The sequence below is a fragment of the Rhamphochromis sp. 'chilingali' genome (assembly GCF_963969265.1).
Source record: "Rhamphochromis sp. 'chilingali' genome assembly, chromosome: 4".
Lineage (NCBI taxonomy): Eukaryota > Metazoa > Chordata > Actinopteri > Cichliformes > Cichlidae > Rhamphochromis > Rhamphochromis sp. 'chilingali'.
In genome coordinates, this window is record NC_137948.1 from 42,334,817 (window position 1) to 42,342,480 (window position 7,664).

The following is a 7,664-nucleotide window of genomic DNA, read 5'->3' on the forward strand; positions in this document are numbered from 1 at the left end:
TTTGAATTTCACGCAGTTTTATTGCATTATTTGCAGTAACCATTTCTACAATGGCAAGCTCCTGATCATTACTGAGGAGCTTTCCTCTTCCCCCAGAGGGTGGAAGATGTTGCATTCTTTAGAAAGACAAAAAATTCAACATATGCATTACTGTATGACCATATTGACATGTCAAGTGAGAATAGAAACAATCCATGTAAAATGCAATACTTACCTGTTGGTTTGTTGAAAGATGCGTATAATGGAGGCAACTGTTGACCGCCTCAAATTGGGCTGCACTCTTTCACCAGCCTCTCTTAGTGAAAGACCATGGTTGATTACATGGTCAACGATAGTGGCACGAATTTCATCACTGACTACTGTTCTTGCAGCCCTTGGAATGCCACCACCACGCATTCTTACACCTCTACCTTGCCCTCTCCTTGGGCCTGCTCTTCTCCCTGGGCCCCTTGCTCCTACTCTTCCTCGACCAGACATTACAGTGTTTGTCTTTTTTTTGTTTCCAAAAACATCACTCCTCAAGGTCTTGCCTTATAAACCCCACTGACTCTAAGCCAGAATGGAAGAAGCTGTGGTTGGCCCAATTTACCCAACATAAATCAGCTGTGTGTCAATTATTCAATTGTTTGTTTATTATCAGCTGAGATATATTTTTGATATTGATATTGTTTTTGTACTGATATCATTGCAGAAGCAGAGGTTTTTATACTGTATCTAAGGTTTGGAATATTGTTTTTGCTATTGTGGGATGTTGTGTGTTAACATTCGTAGATACTACAGAAACAGTCCATAATTTTGTTGGGAGGTATAGCTTGTCTGTTAAGAAAATGTAAGCATTGTGGAAATGTGTTCACTGACTGCATATTGGGTGAACACGACATGAAATGTGTGAATGGTATGGCCACAACAGACCAATGCTGTGCTAATTGTGTTTAGAGTTTTGCAAATGTGACAACTGTTTGGACAAACGCTTGTTAGCGACTGAAAAAAACTGTAAATCTTTTACACCACTGGCTCCATTCAAACCTTCCTAGAAACAACACCTGTGTGTTAACACTAACTTCATTTTAAAACTCACATTTCCTGTGTTATAACATGTTCTTGATACAGCATATTTTGATTTCATTTTGCTCCTCTTAATGTAACGTTACATTCTAATTATACTTTACCAGACTTAACCAAAATATATATGCTTTCCTTACTTTGCTCCTGCTTTAAAGGAAAAAACCTTGGTCACTTCAACAAGTGTTTGTTATTCTATAACTGCATGTTATATGAAAAGTCTAGCAATCTCCTATGCGACTCATAAATATTACTTTTGTTTTAGTTATTTTCCTCTATAAACTTTATTTCTTTAGTGGCCTATTTTGTTAATGGCAAGAGTTATATCGAAAAGTTTCTCCCCTTTAGCATTTGGCATTTTCCCAACAATATAATCTAGTACCATAATCTAAACCCAGTCAATAAAACAGAAATTTTCTTTTTAAAGCAATCATCAGCAACCCAAAATCCGCAGAGCATCCCCTTTCTCTCCCCAACAGAGTCAATTGTTTGTCCCTCTTTATTCATGCTAACCCTCATTCACTTATTCACACGCATTCACTCAAAAGAAAAACAATTGTCTATAATTTTTGGTCTGGATTGACACGCGGCAATCCTTTTAGACAGGAACTTCAGGTTCCCACAGACGGCCTTCTCCTCAGCAAGTTGTAATCTGGAAAAGGTCACCTTATATTTGCTCTCCCGAAAATTTTTTCAGCACTGTTAATTCAATCTTGCTGGCCTGCTTACAAAAAATGAGAAAAAAGAGAGCTGATTATTATTAGCTCATCAAAACACGACACATAATCACCTGACAGGTTTTCCCTAAGTGCACTGTTACAATTTTAAAGGGCCCAATTCTAGACATGTCCAAGTTTACTAAAACTCCCTCTATTAAAATAAGAAAACAACACAAACCTAACTGACACAATCAACCCATCACTCAAACAACAAACCCAAAGATCTTAAACACAAAAAAAATTCTTATTAATCTATCGATATGTTATGGAGATTAGAACTTCAGGGCCACAAAAGTTTTGCCCTACTCTTGGTTTAATTAATACTTACATAGTCTGAAATCAGACTTAAACTCACTCCCTCTGTTCATTTTCTGACATAATTTCACCTGCTAAATACACAGAAAATTTTGTTAAAAGCCACACAATTTGCACACAATAATGTTCCCCTTTAAGCACTTTAACATACTTACATTTAGCATAACATATAAACCCATTATAACAATGTGTCATCACTAAATTATAAATTTCTTGTCCAACTCTGCACCTCTGAAAAGGCCTGACCACCTAATTTAAATATCCTGTTACTTTACCATTATATATTTCACCAAGTAATCCTCCTCAGTCTCTGCTATGTTTCCTCCATTGAAAGCCTCTGACACCCAGCCACACAGGAAGCTTCTTTCTCACCACTCATTTCAGCTAATTTATATACTGAGTCATATCTCAAGAAGTTACCATGACAAGAGAAAAACATATTTAAATCTTACCACATTATTAAATTCTTTTCTTTTCTTCCTAGAGTAATCACTTGTTTTGCTCAATCGACACAAGAGCACTTCCAATTCACTATTTTAAAACTACTTTAAGCTTTTAATCACTTTTTCATTTTCACAAATGTCACTCTCTTGTCATGAAACTTTCCTGAGTCATTCCTCAACTTCAGGGTTTAAGTGTGTTCACACTATTTTAACACTAATAAACAGACTCACATGCTCAACATGCTGTCTAATCTTCATGAGCTCTCTCGTAGTTGTAAGGTTAATGCATTTTCTGTTTGTGTGTGTGATTTTGTATATGTTTCTTTTTGCAGTGTTTCAGACTCCTTCACAATTTTCCCACTTAAGCAGTCAGTTTTTTCTTTCCCAAGTTTGCTAACCCAAATTTTGCTTTCCCACCTTAAATAACAGCATTCCTTGCCTTCAGCCAGGAGTTAGAGCTCACTTGTCAGGTTTAGTGATGCATGGCGCTGTAAACAACCAGGCCTGAATGTTTACAGTGATGTTAACCTATAACTTTCTTCTGACCGCCGCATGTGGAAAATTGATCCAGGTCTGCTTTGGACCTAAAAATGACAAACTTAGACACTCATTATTATCATCAGTGCTTAAATGACCCACTTCTCTCTCTCTCTCTCTCTCTCTGGCCAAAAATACCAGTTTATTTCATGTATTCACCTTGATAAATGTAAGCGTGTTCTTCCTTGCGTTCATGTTATGTGGTCATGTTAATGGAGTGTAAGCTGCTTCTACATTGCATATGTATTTTATAATCAGGTTTAACTCTGCCTCTTTGCACTGAGCTGTGGATTCAAACTATCTCAATTCTGCTTCTCCCCCAAAATAATTTCACATGTAACCATTTGTATATGTGTGTTTTCTACCTTTTTAACCTCATTGTTGTGATGTGGTGAAAATTTCTAAACCTTAATAAGTTCAGCCTTTGATCCAATTTTCCCATATGCATTCACTATATAATGTCCAGGTTTACCTATTACTGTTCTCACGGTTTCCTGTGGGGCCTCGCAGATCAACACAGGCCCAAATCAGGGGTTTCTTCTCTCCATTTCTTCTCTCTTGATCTTTTCAGTCTTTTCTTTTAAGGATTACTCCAAGCATGGCAAATATGAAACTCAGTGTTCAGTGCTTTCACACAGTTATTTATCCCACTGTTCTTATCAGCCTGTAATTCACCGTGCATGTTGCATCACGTGCTTTCTTACATGCTGCTGCTGCTGGCGTCGTCAGTGTTATAGTTCAGTTGCACTGACTTTTTCGCCTGCTGCTTGCGGCATGGGGAGGCGGCGGGGGATTCTCTGGCTGGCTGGAGCAGCATCTAATAATAATCAACTCGCAAAATAAAACAAAATAAAAACAAACCGACAAACATGAAAACACTAGACATTATAATACAGACTTATAATTTGCATCAATGTTTTTTCGAAATTCTGTACACGAAAAGTGAGCACGAGAGCCCTCGGTGCGCCTGCTTGCTGCTGAAGTCAAAGTAAACTTTATTGTCATCTCCGCTACATACAGTCCAGTATATAGAGAGACGAGGCGACGAGGCTCCAGTTACAGCAGTGCAAGTAAACAAACAATATATATAAGAAGAGTAAGAAAATAAATATACACTTTAGGACTTGGTGTAAAGGGATCAATAACAATTTAAAATTTATAGTTTGATGATTTAAAGTCTAACACACAACCCATCGAAAGAGGGGGGGGGCTGGCTGCTTCCAAATAGAGCACATTTCATTTATAATGATGTAAATCTAAGTCCATTATGTATTCATGATTTGAACCTTGGGTTGTGTGAAATCCCAGAAATAAACCCTAGACAAAGTGAATCTGTGAACTAAGGTGTAGGTCTATTAGGTCATGTTGTGGTGATCCTCATGTTGAGGGATGGGTGTTCATAATGGAGTGCAAAATTAAAACCAATGGAAGATGGAAGATGGACAAGAAAAGTTCAAAGCCATCAGGTGCTCAGTTTAGAAAAAAGAGAAAAGAAGAGGAAGCGAAACGAGCAAAAGATGCAGGTAAGCAGATGTGTCATTGGATAATGGCAGGTCATCCTGAAACAATCAGAATCAGAATACTTTATTAATCCCTAAGGAAATTATGTGGGTTACAGTTGCTCTAAGAAGAAATGGTAAAAATAGTAACAGTAACAGACTAAACGCCAAACAATACATTATATTACAGATTTTAATATTAATTAGTCATTGTTAATTGTTGATTTGTCCTGTTCTCATTGTATGATGAATTATGATGGCTGTTTGGTGGCAATTTGCATACTATGCATACTCTCTCTCTCTTCACGTGTGTGTGTGTGTGTGTGTGTGTGTGTGTGTGTGTGTGTGTGTGTGTGTGTGTGTGTGTGTGTGTGTGTGTGTGTGTACAACAGTTTTATGTTAATGTACAACCCTTAAAATATTTTGTGTGTGTGTGTGTGTGGGGGGCGCCAGAGGGAGTGTTCGCCCAGGGCGCCTAACAGGCTAGGATCGCCACTGCATCAGCCAGTTTCCTTTTATGGGCATGCAAAGTTCCTGTCCCACACACAGCTTCCTGTCACACACACACAGCTGATTAGTCTGTAGAAACAGGAAAGTTTCTCTCGTTCCTGTTTCTGCAGGCTAATCAAACTCTTTTTTTTTAATATTTACAGTCTATAAACCCTCTATAATTCTGCTAAGTGTTGCTCTAAAAACAATGCACCCTTATTTCACGCACACACACTTAAATATACTAAGCTCTTTGCATTTGCAAGCATTCACATCACAATCTTCAACGTGCTCAGCAGAGCTCTTTCAGACATCAGGACAATTAACAGTTTTCCACACATATCACCATTCTTTCAACTCAGTTTCGTAGCATCATCCACACAATACTTTCATTAGCATTTTACACACTTCCCTTCAATGAACTTCGTTGTCTCCCACACACTTTTCTCTCAAAACAATGTGCACCTTTAATCATTCATCCCAATAACAATTTCACACTTCATTTATACATTCACACATTTATATATATATAACAAAAGACTGCCACTGAGTGCCAAGATAAATCTATTAGATAATTTCTATATTGGTTAGAATTAAGATTATTTTTATTTTTCCATTTCATGAGGACTGTTTTCTTGGCAATGCCTAGGACAGTGAAAACCATATGGGCGATATTCTTTTCTGTAGTGACATAATCTAAGCTGCCCAACAAGCACACTAAAGGGGAAGTTGGAATGTTACATTTCAGACACTTTGATAACTTTAACACATCTCACGCCAAAACTTCTGAACTGGTGGACAGAACCAAAGCGCGTGGATATAATTGTCCGGTGTATTGGTTTGACAGTGTGAGCAGCTGTTGGAAGACGTAAAGCCCATCTTGAACATTCGATGACCAGTATAGATATGAGATGAGATGATGAGATAGCCTTTATTTGTCAGTTGCAGGTCTTTGCCCACAACCGAGATGACAGACCTTGCCGACCCTACATACAATACACAAACATCACAATGGGGTGACAGGTCAGGCTAGGTAGCGAGGAAAAAAAACATCGAAATGTGTAACACAAAAGGATAATACAGGAATGCACAGATATCAACACACCATAGCACAATAAACACAGACAGCACCATGGGAAAGAGTTCCAGTGTGTACATCTGATCTGGGATCGCTGCAATCTTTCGACTGTGCCTCCAACTGACCCGATGTCCACATCAGAGGGGAGGTAAGCGTTGGATGTAGCGTTGGATCCGGGGTAGGGAGGGTGATGCGTCAGTATCAGTATATGTATGTGTGTGCGTGTTCTTCACCCTGCCAGGCTAAGTAAACAGTCTTCCAGCCAACCCAGGTGGCCTTGCATGGAATGGGAAGGAACAGACTAAGCACAGTCGTTATCAGGGTGTTTTGTTCAGCTCCGGCCTTGCAGCTGGCGCCAAAGGGGTATCCGCATAAGTGATGGTATTTTTTACTTTAGTGCGAACAGCTCATATGAATTTCAAAGCAGTTCTACAGTCCAACACTGGTCTCTCAATCTCCCGTTGGAGAGCCATACTTGCTGTGATGCTGTCATTTCTTGTGCTCAAGGAGCCAATTTCTGAGAACTCACGGCTGTGTGCCTCCCCGAGATGTCATCCAATTTGCGCCCAGAGATGTTATTCCGGGCTAGCCCTTCCGAGATGTATCCAATCTGCAGTCAGAGATCTTATTCTGAGTATTCACAGCAGCCGTAGCCTCTCCAAGATCTTATCCGTGCTGACTCAATGAGCCCATTTTGAGAAACTCACACCTCTCCCATCGTTCCAATCCCAGCGGGCAGCCTTGTGGAGGTTTGAACAGCTGGTTCTGCTTTCTTGATTCTTTGATAAGTCAGGGCCAAGCCAGCTCCGACCAGCCAGAACCCTGTTACCATGGTTCCGAATAGGTAGATATCTTCAGCACTCAGGCTCACCCAAGCCCAAACTTCTTGTTGAGAAAGGGGTGTCAATTGCATTTAGGGACCACTTCAACATTTAGGTGATCACCTAAAACCACTGGGGGAAAGGAAAATGAGGATCAAACACTGCCAGGACATTACCAGGTAAATTAGTCTCTGCAAATTTTTAATGACAATGTAAATAAAGTATGACAAAACCACAGACAAGTAAAATATATTGAAATTTTAAGTTAAAATTTTGGTAGTTGTACTGATCTTTGGAAGAATCTGTGTTATTCTTCTGGGATTGCAGAGCTGCTGTATGTTACCAAAACTATAAAAACACAAGCTGACAAGTTTAGTTAAATGAAAGACTGACAAGTTAGAAGATCAAAGAAAATCAATTTTCGAAAATATTATGGACTTCCACCCGATCAATATATATTTGATCCACCTACACTCAGAAAAATAAAGGTGCCAACTGGAACCAAAAGTGGTTCTTTAGACTGATGCCATAGAAGAACCTTTCAAGCAATGGTTCTTTGAAGAACCATTTCTTTCAGTGGTTCATTGAAGAACCTCTAAAGGTGTCCCAAAGAACCATCAAGAAATGGTTCTCACTACCATCTTGTAAACCTTCCCTTTCAGTCTTGCTGCTATCCTTCTCTCACAAATCACCCCTGACAC